The sequence below is a fragment of the Bombyx mandarina genome, chromosome 19 (genome assembly GCF_030267445.1).
Source record: "Bombyx mandarina strain Sakado chromosome 19, ASM3026744v2".
Classification (NCBI taxonomy): Eukaryota; Metazoa; Arthropoda; class Insecta; order Lepidoptera; family Bombycidae; genus Bombyx; species Bombyx mandarina.
The window spans coordinates 8594111-8613552 of NC_143225.1; the positions used below are offsets into that span (position 1 = coordinate 8594111).

General features: G+C 35.3%; 1 protein-coding gene across 4 annotated transcripts in view; it reads left to right on the top strand.

Moving 5' to 3' along the window:
- The window catches only part of Sema1a (semaphorin 1a), a 461552-nt gene that overhangs the window by 78284 nt on the left and 363826 nt on the right, over window positions 1-19442 (top strand). The window lies entirely within an intron of this gene.

Here is a 19442-nt window from a genome sequence, read left to right on the forward strand (position 1 = left end):
CCTCGCCTCCTTTTGCCACCCCCTGCCCAATGCGGATCCTTCAGCTACATCGAAATTCGCTTTGTATTGAAAAAAAAAAGTTTGACATATTGCATTGTTATCCTCTAATCACTACATAGTATAAAACAAAGTCACTTTCTCTGTCCCTATATCTGTCCCTATGTATGCTTAAATCTTTAAAACTACGCAACGGATTTTTGTTCGGTTTTTTTTAATAGATAGAGTGATTGAAGAGGAAGGTTTATATGTATAATAACATCCATTAAATAGTGGAGAAATCAATAATAAATTACAGTTTCCGAAGCGAGGGCGGGTCGCTAGTTACATATAACCCTATCTTTAAATAGAATATATAAAGTCGAAACATCTTTAATAAACGATTTTATCATCATTTTCGTCACCTTATCCCACTAGGTGGGGTCGGCATAGCTAATTGTTCTCTTCCATTCTCTTCTATCAGCCGTCATCTCAACACTCACTTCTCTCTCTCTCTCTCTCTCATATGGTCATTCACACACTCCACCCATGTCTTCTTCGGTCGACCTCTTCCCCCTCTACCTTGCACTATCATTTCCATACATCTCCTAGTCACATGCATCTTTTAATAAACGATTTATGAGATTTAATTTTGATTTCTGTATAAAGTACTCGAAGGAATTATTTGAGATGATCCCATCATCTCGTTTTTATCATGGTTCATCTACAGTACGTTTTCGGATATCTTTTCTGCCACGTACCATCCGGCTTTGGAATTAACTCCTCTCCACGATGTTTCCTAAGCGCTATGACATGTCCTTCTTCAAACAAGGCTTGTGCAAAGCACTTCGCGGTCGTCCCTGACCGACGGTAACCACTCACCATCAGACGGTCCGTGTGCTCATCTACATAAAAATAGGTATGGTGGTGTTTCTTACCCATGCGGGCTCACAAGATCCTACCACCAGTAATAACCTCATTCCATTAGCTATTGAACGCATGTTTCATCGTGTATTTCAAAACATTCAAGAATTATATTCACTTAGACTGATTGCTTATTCGAGCGTTATATAATAGTTATCAATGAAATGAAATGTAATCTAGAATGATTGGTTAGTTAATTATGTTAGTTGAACACTTGTTGCGCCCATTTACCGAATTGCTCTAAAGTGTAAGCTTACTCTGCTTACGTCAAAACTGTGTTTGGCTTTCAACTGTATACCGTGTATGAGAATCGAGCTTTGGAAAAGTTAGTGTAAAGTTTCGTAATGTATCTTACGCGGAAGTTGCTTACACTGGTTCAAACTCACACGGTATTTAAACACGGCTCTGTGGAGTTCCCTGAACCTAAATTGCAGTTAAGACAACGATTCCTCATCACGTTGACCAATGCATGTGCCAATGGTATTGGTGCACGTATTGATCGAAGAATTTCTGATTAGTTCACATGTTGAGATGGCCAATTTGTGTAGTCACGCTAATTATTATTATTAAGTTCTTTATTTCAGATAATGATCCATATAAATGTTAGTAACAGTTATTTCTTAAAAATAAGTTAATAAGGATACAGTAATGAAAGAAAACATACATACTACATACGATTGCAATAGCGGCATTACGAGAAAATTTTGTGGACCTCTCTTCAATGATTCAGAAAAGGTCCATCTAATCTAGAGAATATTATGGCCAGGATGCTGTTGGAGCTAGCCCCTACCCTGCAGAGCAAGGACGCGCATCGCTTTCTTAAGATGGCGTAGAAATCGTCGGTGCGCGCCTCCGCAAACATGCCCGATGCGCTGCAGAATCGAGGCAGCCCCATCAGCATCCTAAATACATCGTTATACTGTACACGTAGGGCGTCACACTGCCTTTGCGAGTAATTAACCCACAGACTGCACGTGTAAAAAGATGTACAATATGCTCTGAAGAGCGTATGATGTGACAGCATCATCACGATGATGATGTGCTGATGATATTGCTCTTTGAACGCCAAGTTATTTGAAGTTAATAATCAAGAATAAAATAACACGGACGCGTATTGAATTCAATGCAATTCACGTGAAATATCTTTGTGAGTTCGTTGATAATTAAACCCGCCGCTAAAACGCGTACGAGACGACAAATCTACAAGCACATTAGCTGTGCTTTTTGTTCTATTTTGTCGTTCGACAACTTGATTAACGTACAAATTCATCAACTACACACTACGTACCAAGTTATAGACCCTACAATAGCCATATAATTTATTTGTGAATATTGGCTACCGCGAAAAGGAGTAACATAAAACAGTTATCGTATTGGTATAAAAAAAATATATATTGATAAGTCGTATGGTTGATTAAAACTTTATTTTGCAGTAATTTATTTAGAATAGTTTACGTAATATAACATAATAATAAAGTAAGTTTCGCGATAAAAACTATGCAAATTATCTATATATTAATACGTGAAGCAAAAACTTTGTATCCCTTTTTACGAAAATTGCGCGGACGGAGGAGTATGAAATTTTCCACGCTTATAGAGAATATAGAGAAGAAGTGCACAATGCTAATATATTTTTTAAATAATGCATAAAAGATACATTAAATCAATAAAGAAAACATTACACACACTACTTACCATGTATTTGACGCACACACGCATGCATACTATTTATTGTCAAACTTTTGTTCTTGACGTCTGTGGTCAAATTGAGAATAGATTGAGATTAGATTGTCTTTATTAATATTTTTTTATAGTGTAGCCTTGGCGAAATTTGTGATTATAGAAGTATAAAATACAATCATAATAGTGTACAAACTTACAATTCCATTTAATTATAGTCGAATTTCGACTACTGCGGGACCACTAGTATTAATAATTACATCTAATGACACAGATAAGACAGTAAACGATGTATATATGAGTGTGACATATGATGTATATGAGTATGTCGAATATTATGAACTATTTTCAAATTACGCGTAAAAATCAACTGATCAAGCTTATCAAAAATAATTTATTTAACTTTATCGCAACGATCCAAAATACTGTCGGTGATTCTCCCTGTGAGCCATAACTACTAAAATAATGTAATTTAGAGATATTTATTAATATATCTACCTCCGTTTTTTTTGATAATCGCATAAATAAGATCAACAAAATCAAATCAACGTGATTAATGGACGGTACAGTAATCGGTGATTAGGACAAGGGACCTTAATACGTAACACATAACGTAACTTTTGCTTTAAGTATACTTAATGTGTTGGCACAGTCCCATCACGGTGTGTTATCGTGAAATTGTTATTAATTATTGTATCTCTAAATATGTAAATATGTAAAGAGATTCTAAATTTATTTTTCTTTGTTTCAGGTAAACCTTTACACTGATTTGTGCCGGTTTGAAGGATGGGACAGCCATTATAGCTACAATACAACTTTAATCTCATGTCTTATGGTGGCGGCATTGAATTTAGGAAATCTATATCTTACATAACCTGCCACCACCAGTTAGCTAGATAGCTTCACTTAGGTATATGAATGAAGAATATTGAAGTCGTCATGGCCTAAAGGATAAGACGTCCAGTGCATTCGTATCTAGCGATGCAACGGTGTTCGAATCCCGCAAGCGGGTACCAATTTTTCTGAAGAAATACGTTCTTGACAAAAGTGTTCACGATTGACTTCCACGATGAAGGAGTAATATCGTGTTATAAAAATCAAACCCGCAAAATTATAATTTGCGTAATTACTGGTGGTGGGACCTCTCTGTGAGTTCGCACGGGTAGGTACCATCACCCTGACCATTTCTGCCGTGAAGCAGTAATTCGTTTCGGTTTGAAGGATGGGGCAGCCGTTGTAACTATACTGAGATCTAAGAACTCATATCTCAAGGTGGGTGGCGGCATTTACATAGATGTCTATGGACTCCGGTAACCATTTAACATCAGATGGGTCTTGAGCTCGTCCAACCATGTAAGCAATAAAAAGAAAAATAAAATCACGAATGAACTTAATTATTAACATACTAGCGGCCCGCTCCGGCTCCGCTCGGATCTTTAACAAAAATTTCAACGATACTTGACTTTTTTTTATTTTATAAAAGAGCACTTATTGCGGCATAACTTAGTTTAGACATATACTGTCGCAACACTTTTTGTAAATAATAATGTGTTCTACAAAGTCGTAATACATTCTTTTATTCTATCATCAATAGTTTTCGCAGGGCACGCGATGTAAAGAATATTTTAGGTAATTTTTTTACACCTTGGGTTACATTATTGTAGTTTTAGTAAGGATTCCTAATTTTTTTCAAAACAGATTATAGCCTATGTCACTCGGCAATAGTGTAGCTTCCAAACAGTGAAAGAATTTTTCACATCGGTTCAGTAGTTTCGGAGCCTATTCAATACAAACAAACAAATCTTTCCTCTTTATAATATTAGTATAGATACTGTTATTAGTCAAACGGGCTTAGTAACATTTAACTTTGTATTTAAAGATGCAATAGTCAAGTTAAGATCTGTTCGAATAAAGCAGGATTCTTGCAATTTCAAGAAATATTCAACTAAAAACCTGGTTTTCTCTCCGTCGGTGTACGGACGCTTCTTGTGAGCTTTACCTCTTAGACGGGAGCTTTGCGACTCTGCATAATGTCAATAAACTAGTCCCCGACCGAGGTATTCGAGTTGATATTTCCGAGATATTGGTTAATTTGATGCCTAATATTTATAGACTTTGTGTATCACGATATTACGGTACTGAAATTCATTTGCAACTGGAGATTAATTCGCGGAATAGAACGCTATCGAATATTATTCTACAAGCAATGTTTAACAAGAGCTCTTTGCTGTAGACTTACCTATATGCTTTGGTAGATGGTGACGGTTAAACGTATATTGACTATCACATCAACGTAGTTACAAAAAAAAAAAGTGCGTGCGTACAAAGTACACATGTCAGAAGTGAAACTTTTTTGGCGAACTAATTTATAAGTCTTGCTTATGTATTTGACTTAGAGGAAGGGAAAAGGAAGATATGTTCCCGCCAAAAGTCTGTCAAATGTCAATCTCAAACCTCAGTGTTGACAGTCACATTATGTTTAGATTTCTAAATTGTAAATGACTAATATTTTGCCAATTGAATTGACTAATTTAATTTCATGCAATTTGATTAATGTTCCAAATTCTTTTCATTTCATTTAAATTCCTATTAACATTTTTCACAAAAAAATTATAAAATATTAGGCTGTATGGTATGATACATTTGCCTTTCCAGTTGGAAAAATACAACAACTACTGCTACTGACATTTGACAAGTACCTAATTTCAATAGTAGTTTGATGTCACTTCCGTTGCATACCTGCGTGACGTTCTGTAAAAATTTTATCCTCATGCGCCTAAAGAAGTTTCACTTCAAAAACGTACACCAATCTATGTATTTGCAAACACGGCCTATATTCCTTTCGGATTTCGGTCACGCTACCATAGCGTGTTAGAAAAACTTTAAACATTTATTACTTGACGCAAAAAATACATACCATTTTGGAGCTAAAGTTAAATTGCCATACAGCTGAATTTAGGTCGACGTTATTCGATTGAAGAAATAAAAGCTTTATTTATAAGGAAAATCATTGATGGTTTACTGAAGTTATGAGTAAGCTTAAGAGGGCAACACTTAGTGAATTTTTCTTTTTATAGTAATTCAGACAAAGAATCGTTTATCATTGTGATTTTTTTACCGTGTTTCAATTTCGACAAAAAAAAAACATAAATTTTTTGGTGTAATCTATCTCCTATCTATATATAAAAATGAATTGCTGTTCGTTAGTCTCGCTAAAATTCGAGAACGGCTGGACCGTTTTGGCTAATTTTGGTCTTGAATTATTTGTGGAAGTCCAGGGAAGTTTTAAAACGTAGATAAATACGAAAATGCTCGGAATTAAATAATAATAATAACAATTTTGTTTTTCCTTTGATGTGTCCCCCGTCGGACGGATTCCTTTTGTTTGTTTTAAGTTTATTTTATACAAAAGCTTAGGTCTTTTATTTCTCGATTGAGGCACTACGAAGTCTGCCGAGTCAGCTAGTTTATTAATAAAATTAAGTTAATAAGTTAAGTTAAGAGTTCATAAAGTTAATGATCTTTTAAGTTCTATTAGGTGACAGCGACCCAAACTTTTTAATTTTTTTTTATTAAATCGATAGTTACGATTTTGTCAGCGCGATTAAACTTTTTTCTTACATTGTGTTAAACAATGCCTAGACGGACTAGACCAGTCATCGGCAGAGCTTAGCGGCTCCTGATTAATATCCTAAATTATTAATGATCCCTCTCCGATCTAGACTTTACCCAGTTCACGTTACGACCCCTAATGACTTTGAGAAAAAATATGTCATGTTTTTTCAGGAGCTTGATTAATTATGTTGCGTTGTTTTATGATGAAACCGCAATGAACTACTTCATTACGGTTACTTAAAATTTAGTTTAAATTTACACTTATTCAATTTTTTAAATAATGCATAGATAGAACATTATTTGTTGTCTACGAAAACAGAAGATCATCCTAATTGTTGAACTGTTACTGATGATGATATACGTCAGCAATGCTTTTTTTTATCCTGCCTGTGCTGATAGCCTTGAGAGGCTATTTCAGCTTCACCCTAACGTGTGTAGGTGAGCTCACGGGGCTCAAACCGGAGAGTTACTAACACTGACCCTAGCAAGAGCAGTGCTTCGCAGAATCTACCACTGGATCGGAAACGCGACCCACTGAGAAGATCCGGCGAGAAACTCAGTGGGCTGTGTCTATGGGTTCATTCGCTCGTCTCTTCGTCACAAGCGACGGGTTCGACGAGAACGGTGACCGGGGCAATGCTACGTGCATAGTTGCCCTTAAGACTTTTTAAAACTTCGTTTAAATAACGATGTTATGTCATAGCGCCCGGGAAACATCACAGAATTGCGGAAATCGGATTGTGAGTGTTGAATATAGTGTGTAGAAATATAAAGGAAGTAAGGATTAATTACTAAACTACCACGGTGGCGGATGGAGCAATATGAAAATAGAAATGAGGATGAATCAACTCAATTAATTCTTGAGAGTACGTCTCATGAAACACACTGTACAGAACACAGTACCATTCATCTATATATTAATACGTGAAAAACTTTGTACTCCTTTTTACGAAAATTGCGCGGACGGAGGAGTATGAAATTTCCCACGCTTATAGAGAATATAGAAAAGAGGTGCATATTGTTAATATTTTTTAAATTATGTATAAAAAATATATTAAATCAATAAATAAAAACATTACATACACTACCATGTATTTGACACACACACGCATGCTTACTATTTGTTTATTGTCAAACTTTTATTGCTTATAGTCTGTGAAAGAATAAATTAATTATTATTTGCCTTTGTTAATCGTTGTCTAAAGTGGAGTATTGGTGAAATCTGTGATTATAGAAGTATAAATAGTCTTTGACAATAGAATCATAATAGTGTACAAACTTATAATTTTAATTAATTATAGTCGAAATTCGACTACCGGGGAACCATTATTACTGATAATAATTGAACTGTACGCAAAACAAGAAACTCTCTAAAACATTCGTTCGAATGTGAAACAATTCAGTGAACTTGAACTGAAGTAATATAATTTATGCAACAGCTTCAGATACTGACTTTTACAGTCGTTAATGGCTCTCAACAATCTGTTACCAGAGGATCCTCAGCTACTTCGGTCATATTGCCCGCCGACAGTCAGATAACTTGGACAAAGTGATTGTGACGGGCAAAGTAGAAGGAAAGAGACCCCGCGGCCGATTACCTAGCCGTTGGTGTGATCAAGTAACCGCTCTAACTGGGTTGCCAGTCGCAACCGCCATTCGAGCAGCTAAGGACCGGACGAGATGGAAACAGCTCACGAGACAGGCAACGGTCAAGTTTCAGGGACACGACCTTCAGCAATGAAGAAAGCGACGAAGAAGAAGAAGAAGAAGAATGGCTTCATAAATTAAAATTTAGCATTGTGAATTGCGTTCAGCATATGGATATCGGGTTCACTGACCGAGTGGCGCCGCTTCGTCCGATTGTCTGTGCGCCACTCCCTTCTTTTAATATTCACAAAAAAAAGTTTTATGTATATAATTGTGTACGTATTGTTTGATGCAAGGTTTCACTGGTGGTAGGACCTCTTGTGAGTCCGCGCGGTTAGGTACCACCACCCTGCCTATTTCTGCCGTGAAGCAGTAATGCGTTTCGGTTTGAAGGGTGGGGCAGCCGTTGTAACTATACTTGAGACCTTAGAACTTATATCTCAAGGTGGGTGGCGCATTTACGTTGTAGATGTCTATGGGCTCCAGTAACTACTTAACACCAGGTGGGCTGTGAGCTCGTCCACCCATCTAAGCAATAAATAAATAACACGTTTAGTTTTTAAACAGTAAACATTTTCGGTCATAACAATTCGTATATGTCATAAACCTTCTAAGTATGAGTTTGAGGAAATTAAATAATTAAGTAAGCTACGAAGCTGTGCAACAGAAGTCTTAATGGAATAAGTTCTGTGAAACTATAATATCGGTGTGTGAGACTGTTTTAGCACAGAATTAATACAAGTTTAGAAAACTTCTACTTCGACTGCGCCTCGGCAGAGGTGAATCGAGTGCAACCGGGTTTATAAACGGGGTCAATGTTTTTAACGGCCCCATTTTGATATAAAGTATCTTAAATAACGATTTGGGTGATTTATGAGTTTTGTTTAAATTACTCAATCATTTATTAAATGTACATAGTGCTCGCTCAATGATCGAAATCATTGGTACATCAATATTTAAAGTCATTTTAGAGATGACCCTAAAGTTCGTCGATAAATACTAAACAAAAAAAAGGGTTTCGATTGACAAACAACACGAGGAAATAGCTTTTTAATTATTTTTCTTTACCTTTTTATATTTAAGATATATATTAATTTCCAAAGATATCCCTCCGAGTTTCAAAGCGATAGGAATACCAGTGTTACACCGCACGATTACATAATGCGGCAAAGGTTTTGGTTATGTGGTCTACTGCATTGAACGTCTATCTGCAAGGATTGTAGGTACATGTTTGTATTATTTGTACTTATATCAACGGATATAATGGATCCATCGATCTACCGCAATCTAAATAGTACTTTCTTCGGTTTCTGCGAACCGTGGACATAATTATAACTACTTTTACGATTTGATACCAAGGTCACGGGTAGGTAGGTAGGGTAGACCTACCCAGTGTCACCGGGAGTACTCATGCGTTTCGGTTTGAACGACCGGACAGCCATAATGCAATGAGTGGCGGTGGTGATGTCTATCGGTTCCGATAACCACTCAAGATATAAGATAAGCTCGTCTACTAATAAAGGCAAAAGTGAAAACCTTTTTTTTAAGGTAGCATAATCAGTTTTTTTTATGTAAATAGAATTGATTATTGATGTAGAAATCTATGATGATTATCAAGTAGTTTTTAGTTTGTTCGATAGCACGCGTATTTCTAGAATAATACTCCGTATTGATATTGAAAAATATCATTGTTTAATCGGAGCGAGCAACCTCCCGGCCACAGGCGTCAAACAAAACTTATTTTCGTCACTTCTCCCGATATCCCCCGCCGCCCTGTCGTTTCCTCGCTGTGACGTAATCTTTAAAGACGATAACTAATCTTCTTAATTGATCTTTTCCTTGATGAGTTAAACAAATGAGTCGAGAGGGCCGCCCATGCAATATTAGGCATTAATTTCTCGTTCTTAGAGTACGCTTTCGGTTTAATATTAATAAAGGTCTTTTAATTCTGCGGTATAAATGTTCGGATTATGGTAATCTTTTCATCTGAAAACTGAGTTGTAAAGTAAGATTGGATCGTTTCTTAAAACAGATCTCGTTCTGAGAATTTTATCCGAATATTGTATGGATTTCGTTTGAACGGGTTTAGAAATTATAATAAATATGAATATACGAAAAAAATAACATCATTAGTTTCGATTATAAGTTCGGACTCAAAAAATAAGAAGCGATAATGTGTGAACATTTATAGATGAAAAAAAAACAATTATAAAATATACCTATATTTTTTTAATAGATAATTTCATAAGATTATCAGGCTAAAGCATTCTGTTGAACCTAGTTGTCACGTCTTATCTAGTATCAGTTAATGACTACACTTAATTACACGTTTAGTTAATACATCAAAATCCGTCACCGATGTTAGTATTTTGATCACACTGCTTGAATAATTAACATAGTGTTAAAATATGTCATTTAATTTAGGTGTGTTAAATTCTGTAAGCGCTGCATCTAAACAAACGGACCATTTCTCAATTAAATCGCTTTCTCGTAATATACTAATACACAGAGCTGACAATAGATGGCATTGGATGTATTTTTTATGTAATGGATGCTAAGTTTAACGCTCCGTCTAATGAATCTATATATTAATACGTGAAGAAAAAACTTTGTACCACTTTTACGAAAATTGCGCGGACGGAGGAGTATGAAATTTCCCACACTTATAGATCGTATAGAGAAGGAGTGCAGAATGCTAATTTTTTATTAATTATGCATAATAATAATATATTAAATCAATAAAAAAACATTACACATACTATCATGCATTTGACACACACACAAATATAATATACTCTTTTATTTATTGTAAATCTTTTGTTATTAAAGTCTGTGGTCAAATTAAGAATAGGTTAATATTGTTTTACACACACTACCATGTATTTGACACACATACATATACATAATATATACTCTTTGTTTATTGTCAAACTTTTGTAATTCTGTGGTCAAATTAAGAATAGGTTAATATTGTTTATCTTTAATATTATTTGTCTATAGTGTGGTCTTAGCAAAATCGGTGAATGAAGAAGTATAAGTATTTGACAATAGAACCTTAATAATGTTCAAACTTATAATTTCAATCAATTATGGTCGAATTTCGACTACTGTGACACACAAATTACAAAATTACAAATTATATTTTTTTATTTTATTTTTTTATTGCTTAGATGGGTGGACGAGCTCACAGCTCACCTGGTGTTAAGTGGTTACTGGAGCCCATAGACATCCACAACGTAAATGCGCCACCCACCTTGAGATATAAGTTCTAAGGTCTCAAGTATAGTTACAACGGCTGCCCCACCCTTCAAACCGAAACGCATTACTGCTTCACGGCAGAAATAGGCAGGGTGGTGGTACCCACCCGTGCGGACTCACAAGAGGTCCTACCACCAGCACAATGCTTTCAATATTATGTGTTGCTTGCCTATTGTATACTAAAAAAAAAATAGTACTTATAGATAACTACTAAAAATGGCGTCGGGGCTGACACGAATGTTTTCTCTTTCATTAGTTCATAATGTATCATATTGAGTACAAAACTAGCGTTGATAGCGTGAGTTGCGACAGTCCACATCAGCGCACACGAAATTTAACAATATTTAATAATGATCACAAATATTTATTTACTTTCAGAAATATGTAGTTTTTTTTATTTTTATTGTTTAGATGGATGGACGAGCTCACGACCCACCTGCTGTTAAGTGGTTACTATGGAACCCATAGACATCTACGACATAAATGCCGCCACCCACCTTAAAACATGAGTTGAAAGGTCTCACTTTTAAAAGTACAACAACGGCTGCCCCGCCCTTCAAACCGAAACGCATTACTGCTTCACGGCAGAAATAGCTGGTACCTACCCGTGCGGACTCACAAGACGTTCCACCACCAGTAATTACGCAAACTATAATTTTGCGGGTTTGATTTTTATTACACGATGTTATTCTTTCACCGTGGAAGTCAATCGTGAACATTTGTTAAGTATGTATTTCGTTGAAAAAATTGGTACCTGATGGCGCGATGCATCACAATATACGATTGCACCGGACGTCTTAACCTTTAGGCCACGACGACTTCAATTCAGAGAATTAACATCTGATTTATTAACTATGGACAAAACTCGCACTACTTCTGCGTCATCTGCAATCAGCTTATCTAAAGCTACGGACCAAATAATAGATCATATTTTGAAAAGCACTATCATCGGTAGTATAAAAGCTAATATGAAAATATGAGTTTATTTAAGTGCACGGATATTATTATTTGAATTTTAGATATTACTGCAAACCAACCACGACTGCATATAACAGGCCCTGTTTTCATTTTAATTACAAATTTAATCTGAATAAAATGATAACACTAATAATTGTCTTGCACATTTTTTTAGTCTGTTAATAATTCACTGGTGCATCCCATTAGTTTCACAGAGAATTGCCTTTTAGTATTCACTTCATTTACCTCTTGTTTCTGTTGCAATTAAAAACAACAAAAAAAACATGAGAAATACGTCATCGAAGGAGTTTTACAGAAAACTAGCTGTACCCGTCCGCTTCGCTGGGCATTTAAAATTAACATTACTATTTCTCGCCCCCGCAAAGATTCTCATCATTAACGCCCTCGCAACTGGTGTAGGGAGTCCAACACTCATATAAATATTAGCTTATCCACTATGTACATGTATTTTCTACATGGATATCAAATTTCAAGTCAATTGGATGCATGGTTCAGTAGTTACTGATGTTCCGTTATAACTTGTGTAAAAACCACTGTAGATTTGATGACTGATCGCTGACACTGACACTGTAGACTGTTGTTTTTAAACCACTGTAGATTTATATATTAGTATAGGTAAATCTTTCTTTTGTTTTATTTTCATTATATATAGATGCCTCACTGCACATGGAATTTTTTTTTTATTACCTGTGAAATTTTGTCGAAGTTTCACGAGGGTTACTGCTTAGACTGCAACTCTCGACAGAAATTATGGTGACTGATATAAAAAATTGGGTAGGAACATAAAGTCAGATTACTGCTACTAAAGAGGAGATGGTACACAGGTTGTAAGGCGTCTCGTGAGCCCGCAGGAGTAGTTGCCACCACCCTATCTATTTCTGCCGTGAGAAGCAATGCGTTTCGGTTTGAGGGTGGGGCAGCCGTTGTACTATTTTAAGAACTGAGACTTAGAAGTCATGTCCAAAATGAGCGGCGAAACGAACGTGGTTGATTTCTATGGTCTCGGGTGACCACTTAACACCAAGTGGGTCGTGGGATCACCTAACCATGTTAACAATGTAAAAAAAATTGTTGGCCATTTTCCTTATTAGCTACTCAGACTATTATCACTATTAACTCCCAGACACAGCCCACTGAGTTTCTCCCCGAATCGTCTCAGTGGATTGCGTTTCCGATCCGGTGGTAGATTCTGCGAAGCACTGCTCTTGCTAGGGTCAGTGTTAGCATCACTCCGGTTTGAGCCCTGTGAGCTCACCTACACGTTAGGATGAAGCTGAAATAACCTCTTAAGGCATATCAGCAAAAGTAGTAAAAAAAAGACCCCTTCAGCATATTAGAATAGGTACGAAAAAAATTATTATATTGAAACTAAACAGCGTTACTCGTATCGAAGTAATCCCACAATAGCAAAGATTAAATTCAAACTAGAGTAACACAAATCTAGAGTCTAAAAGCAAAGTTCAAGTGACAGCTTAAGTCTATTGTTAAGCTAATATATCGACAAGCATTGAATTATCGAAGACGTCCAAACACAGGCACGGCCACGGTCTCGGATAGTTATGGAACTTTGTAACTGTCTCAAACAACCGGACAACTCGGGCGGTGCAGTGTTCAATGAAAATTTGGAGATTTGCCTCCTTTGCCCAGACGATCTTGAAGGCAGTTGAAGGTTGAATGGACTAGATCAATTGACAACATTGACTTGTGTATTTATTACTGGATTCTGTTTAACTCCGTTAACAATGCAGAGTTCTAGTGTAGAAATAATTTAGTATAAATTGGAACGTTATAAGAGCTCTCACTTAGTTTTTTTTTTTTTTTTTTAAATATAAACTAGTCATAATTTAATATAACTTATTTTTATATATATAAATGAATTGCTATTCGTTAGTCTCGCTAAAACTCGAGAACGGCTGGACCGATTTGACTAATTTTGGTCTTGAATTATTCGTAGAAGTCCAGAGAAGGTTTAAAAGGTAGATAAATATGAAAATAAATTAATTAAAAATAGCAATTTTGTTTTCCCTTTATGTGTCCCCAGTCGGACGGATTCCTTTTCTTTATTATAAGTTTATTTTATACAAAAGTTTAGGTATTTTATTTATCGATTGAGGCACTACGAAGTCTGCCGGGTCAGCTAGTAAAAATATGTAAATCTACAGTGGTTTTTAGGGATGTTCCGTTATAACTACTGAACCATGCATCCGATTGACTTGAAACTTGGTATCCATGTAGAAAATACATGTACTTAATGGATAGGCTAATATTTATATGAGTGTTGGATTCCCTAATAATAATGACAATAAATAATAATCTTAATTTTAAATGCCCAGCGAAGCGGGCGAGTACGGCCAGTACTTGATATGGCTATCTAAAGAAAATTGTTTGATTTTGGCTTAAAGATAGATAAAAAGTACCTGGTGTTAAGTAGCTGGAGTTCGTGAACATCACAAATATCACTTTGCTGCTATGTATTTACAAGCAAGCTCGAAATGTGAATTGAATCAATTTAATGTTAATTTTATGGCCTTCGATGACAGAGGAAGTTACGACCCGCCGGACGGTGATTGGTTACCGTTATTCATGTGTACCGACAATGCCAGAGACGCAACCGTACCGCTGTCTAACAAATTTATTTATTTATTTAAGAATTGCCAACAGGGTTTACAGTAAGACATAAAATAACATTGACATGTACAGAGCAATTGATAGCTGCAACTCTAATTAGAGGCAATCACAGCATGCATTACATTAATATACCAACAGAGATTTAACAATAATAATAATAAAAAAAAACAAAAGAAAACAAAAGAAGAATGAAAATTCAATATAATCTATACTAATATTATAAAGAGGAAAGATTTGTTTGTTTGTTTGTTTCGAATAGGCTCCGAAACTACTGGACCGATTTGAAAAATTCTTTTACCATTAGAAGCCGACATTGTCCCTGATGAACATAGGCTACTTTTTTTAATTTTTTTTTTTTTTTTGGTTTCCTGTGTCTTTTAATGTTTCCGAAGCGAAGCGAGGGCGGGTCGCTAGTCTAATATATAAAATTCTCGTGTCACAATGTTCGTTCCCATACTCCTCCGAAACCGCTTGACCGATTCTCATGACATTTTTTATGCATATTCAGTAAGCCTGAGAATCGGCTACTATCTATTTTTCATACCCCTAAGTGATTAGGGTTGTCCACCCCTAACATATTTTTTTTATTTGGACATATTTTTTTGTTATAATGAGGTATTATGTGGTTGAATGAGGTTTTGTTATTTTATTATATATTCCCTCATCGTTCACAGCACTACATACCTCTTTCACTCATTTACGACATCCTTACACACTTACAATAAGTTCGTTTTTTTTTCTACACTAGAAATTCCCTAGAAATCTTATATATGGCAAAACAATGTTTGCCGGGTCAGCTAGTCTAATATATAAAATTCTCGTGTCACAATGTTCGTTCCCATACTCCTCCGAAACGGCTCCACCGATTTTCATGAATCTTAGCGTGCATATCGGTCAAGATTGAGAATCGAACAACATCTATTTTTCATCTCCCTAAATGTTAAGGGTCGTCCACGCTTAAATTTTGTTTGCTATTTTTTAGAAAAAAAAAATTGTTTTTATTTTTTTATGATACAGCATATAAAAATACATACAACCCTAAATTTTCACTCATATACGATCAACCCCTATTTTTCCATCCCGATTAATATTTTTTTTATTCTATACACAGATCCGCAATAAGGTTGCAAGATGGCAATCAAATATTATAATTGTAGTACGATAAATTCTTATTCAGAGTTTATAATTTAAAGTTCCTTTAATTATGATTTTTTAAATTGAATTTGATCTCCCGCCCTCGCCGGTCGACTACTGATCAACTATCAATCGATCAGCTATCCCCGCCAGGTGTCACCACTCATCCAGCAAACATCACGTAGTAGGGATGAGCACGAAGCCGGTCTCCTGTCTTACTTACTCACTATACATCATAGATTATACACTTAATATATTTGAGAGCTATACAATACTATACATTTTTCAGCCATGTTTTTTTGGTTTTATTTGTGTATCAATAGTATGTTCAGTAGGTCTGAGAATCGGCTACTATCTATTTTTCATACCCCTAAGTGAAAAGGGATGTCCACCCCAAACATTATTTATATTATATTAAAATTTTTTTGATATTTTTTTTTTGTTTATATTGAGGTATTATGTGGTTAAATGAGGTTTTTTTTCTACAGTAGAATTTCCCTAGAAATCTTATTTAAAGCAACACAACGTTTGCCGGGTCAGCTAGTATATAATATAATATATAATACAAATGAAAATTCAATAAGCACCAAACAAAGTTATAACTATAACATTGCCAATTACGGGTTAATATTATTTGAAAACGTCATTGAATTAAATAATTATCGCATGAAATCACAAAGCCAGCATGCACATTCCGATAGGCTGTCATTACGCCAAAACTCAAACGAATCGATTTCACAAGTTATTCCTGAAATTTCCGATTGTTCATAATTTCCGGTTCATTATTTCGTATACAGAAATAGCTGACCCGCATAATTGTTTACTGTCTCGTATGATAAATTGAGCAGCCAATAACTTGGATAATAACAAGCTACGTTGTGTGTAGCTTTATTAATACAAACATATTATAAATACTTTATGAAAATGTGAATTGTTCGAGATGATACCAACATCTCGTTTTTACCATCGCACCTTCCGCCACCGGAGTAGAGTTCATCCATACTACCTGGAGCCACTGCGGTCATCCACAGTGCGCTTCCAGAGGTCTTTTTTGCCACGTACCATCCGGCTATGGAATGAGCTCCCCTCCACGGTGTTTCCCGAGCGCTATGACATGTCCTTCTTCAAACGAGGCTTGTGGAGAGTATTAAGCAGTAGGCAGCGGCTTGGCTCTGCTCCTGGCATTGCTGAAGTCCATGGGCGACGGTAACAACTTACCATCAGGTGGGCCGTAGGCTCGTCTGCCTACAAAGACAATAAAAAAAAATGTGGTTTAACTATTAAAAACGTATTGATTTGTCGTTGACCTAAGTAATTTAGCTTAAAAACATTATTTAAAGAATAATATGTCGTTCAAAATAGGCGTTCGGTAGAACATTTAACATTTTACTAATTATTGAGAATCGTGAATGAGAACAATGGCATGATTAAAATTTGACCCAAAAACGTAAAAAAATCTTAAAAAAATATAATAAATAGAATGAAAACTTGTAAAAAATTATTAATTGTATTTAAACCAAATTTTTTTCATTAATGAAAAATCTTAAGTGTAATTTTCAGAAGCCGTTGTAACAAAAATATATACATATATCCGAATCGCCGTCGTTTTAATCGGATGATATTATAAAAATATAAAATAACAATAAAATTAATTAATTAACCGAACGCTAATTTGTATAGTAACCATAAAAAATAGAAGTGAACAAATTAGTGTCAAACTTGATTTATGAATTATACTTAAAATTGATTTTTGGTCACCTAATCCTCTACATAACCTAACCTATGCATCAGCCCGCTGAGTTTCTCGCCGGATCTTCCCAGTGGGTCGCGATTCCGATCCGGTAGTAGATTCATTCGCGAAGCAATTGCTCTTGAGTTGTTAGGTCTCCTTCGGAGGCGCTCGGGCAGTTGTTAGCAAATCCTACCCCTCCTGGCTGAGCCTTTGCTCGCCCACCTGTCCTGGTAAAGCTGGAAAGGCCTCCGGGCCACCAGTAATCTTTCAATCATAAAAAAGAAAAAAAAGAAGTTTAACAAACATAACGGGTGCCTCAGAATCACCATTCATTCGTTTAACATAAAAATCCACCAATATACAAAATATTTAACGCCAATTTTAAATACAGTAATCGAAATCTAAAATACGCTAATCTGACTGCAGTGATCGCAGTTAGAACCATAAATAATACACTTAATATTTGAGGTTAGAACTACCACAGAAGTGTTCTTCCGCTCAAACCAATATTATTAGTTATAATATTGTCTATTTAAGCCTATTCACTCGTGTAAGCTCATTAACAGTGATCGACCGCAATCATAAATTATATTTCGTTGAAATGTGTCCGAATTTAATTCGTGATTTCCGTGTGCTTTACTGGTCTTTTGGGAATTTTTGAGCTTTTAACTCCGAGCTGTGACGTAGCAAGTTCTTTATATGGAATTAAAACAATTATAACAAGATTTCAACCATTTTGATACAATACTGAATTTATGGTGACTCGCAATAAGAAGTGAAAGTGGTGTATTGGAAATTTCTGGATAGTCTTTCACCTACGTCATAAATTCTTTGTAATGCGCTAAAACTTATTTGTATAATATTTATGTATTTTAAATTAAGTACTTCTTGTTTAATCAAGTTAAAGATTACATTTTTAGTATGATTTATTTTTGAAAATTAAAAGAATGCTTTAAAAAAAATGGGATCTCTTTATTTTTTTAAATTATGAAAAATAGCTAAATAAAAACCTTATGATGATCCACTTAGCTATTCAACCAGTAGGTTTTATTTCAAACTGTAACAGTTTTTTATTTCAATATCACAAAGTGTAATATTAACGTTTAAAAATTAACTTTAGCTGATTGAATTTTAACTGGTACCAGACTGTCAAGTGGTTCGCGAACGAAGTAATTATCAATAGCGAATGCTTACAGTACAAAAGAATTAATTGGGTGGAATTCAAGCGTTCGTGTGTGACAACGTGATTTATACGAAGCTGCTACAGTAGCGTAATTGTTTTTCAAATTTTAAATTAATTGGGTTTCGCTACGTTTGTACGTAACGCGTCCGCTATGTGAGAATTACAGTGTTAAAACTTTAATTTTTTACATATTTGCCTTGGGTCAACTGAATTTCATAACAGTGAATAAAATAAAATAGTGGAATCCGATGTATGTGATCGGTAAATCGAAGTAAACTAATAAAAGTAAACAGAGGTAACTAAAGAAGGCAGCGGCTTGGCTCTGCCCCTGGCATTGCTGAAGTCCATGGGCGACGGTAACCACTCACCATCAGGTGGGCCGTATGCTCGTCTGTCTACAAGGGTAATAAAAAAAAATCCTAGATAAAAAAATTCTTAAATACTTGAAGCTATCATGAGATAGGTATTAAAAGCATAGCGTGAATTAAAAATTAATCCAATGAATACACATCAAAAGTTTTAATGTGTTCAATAAATCGCAAGTAAAATTATAACCGAATTAATTACTGTTCACATCCAACATCGATTGATTAATGCAATTACAAATTAAAACGGAATGAATTTTATTGCGAACTGGTTGCCTTTATGTCATCGGTTTGACAAACAAATGGCTCCGAGTTTGACACG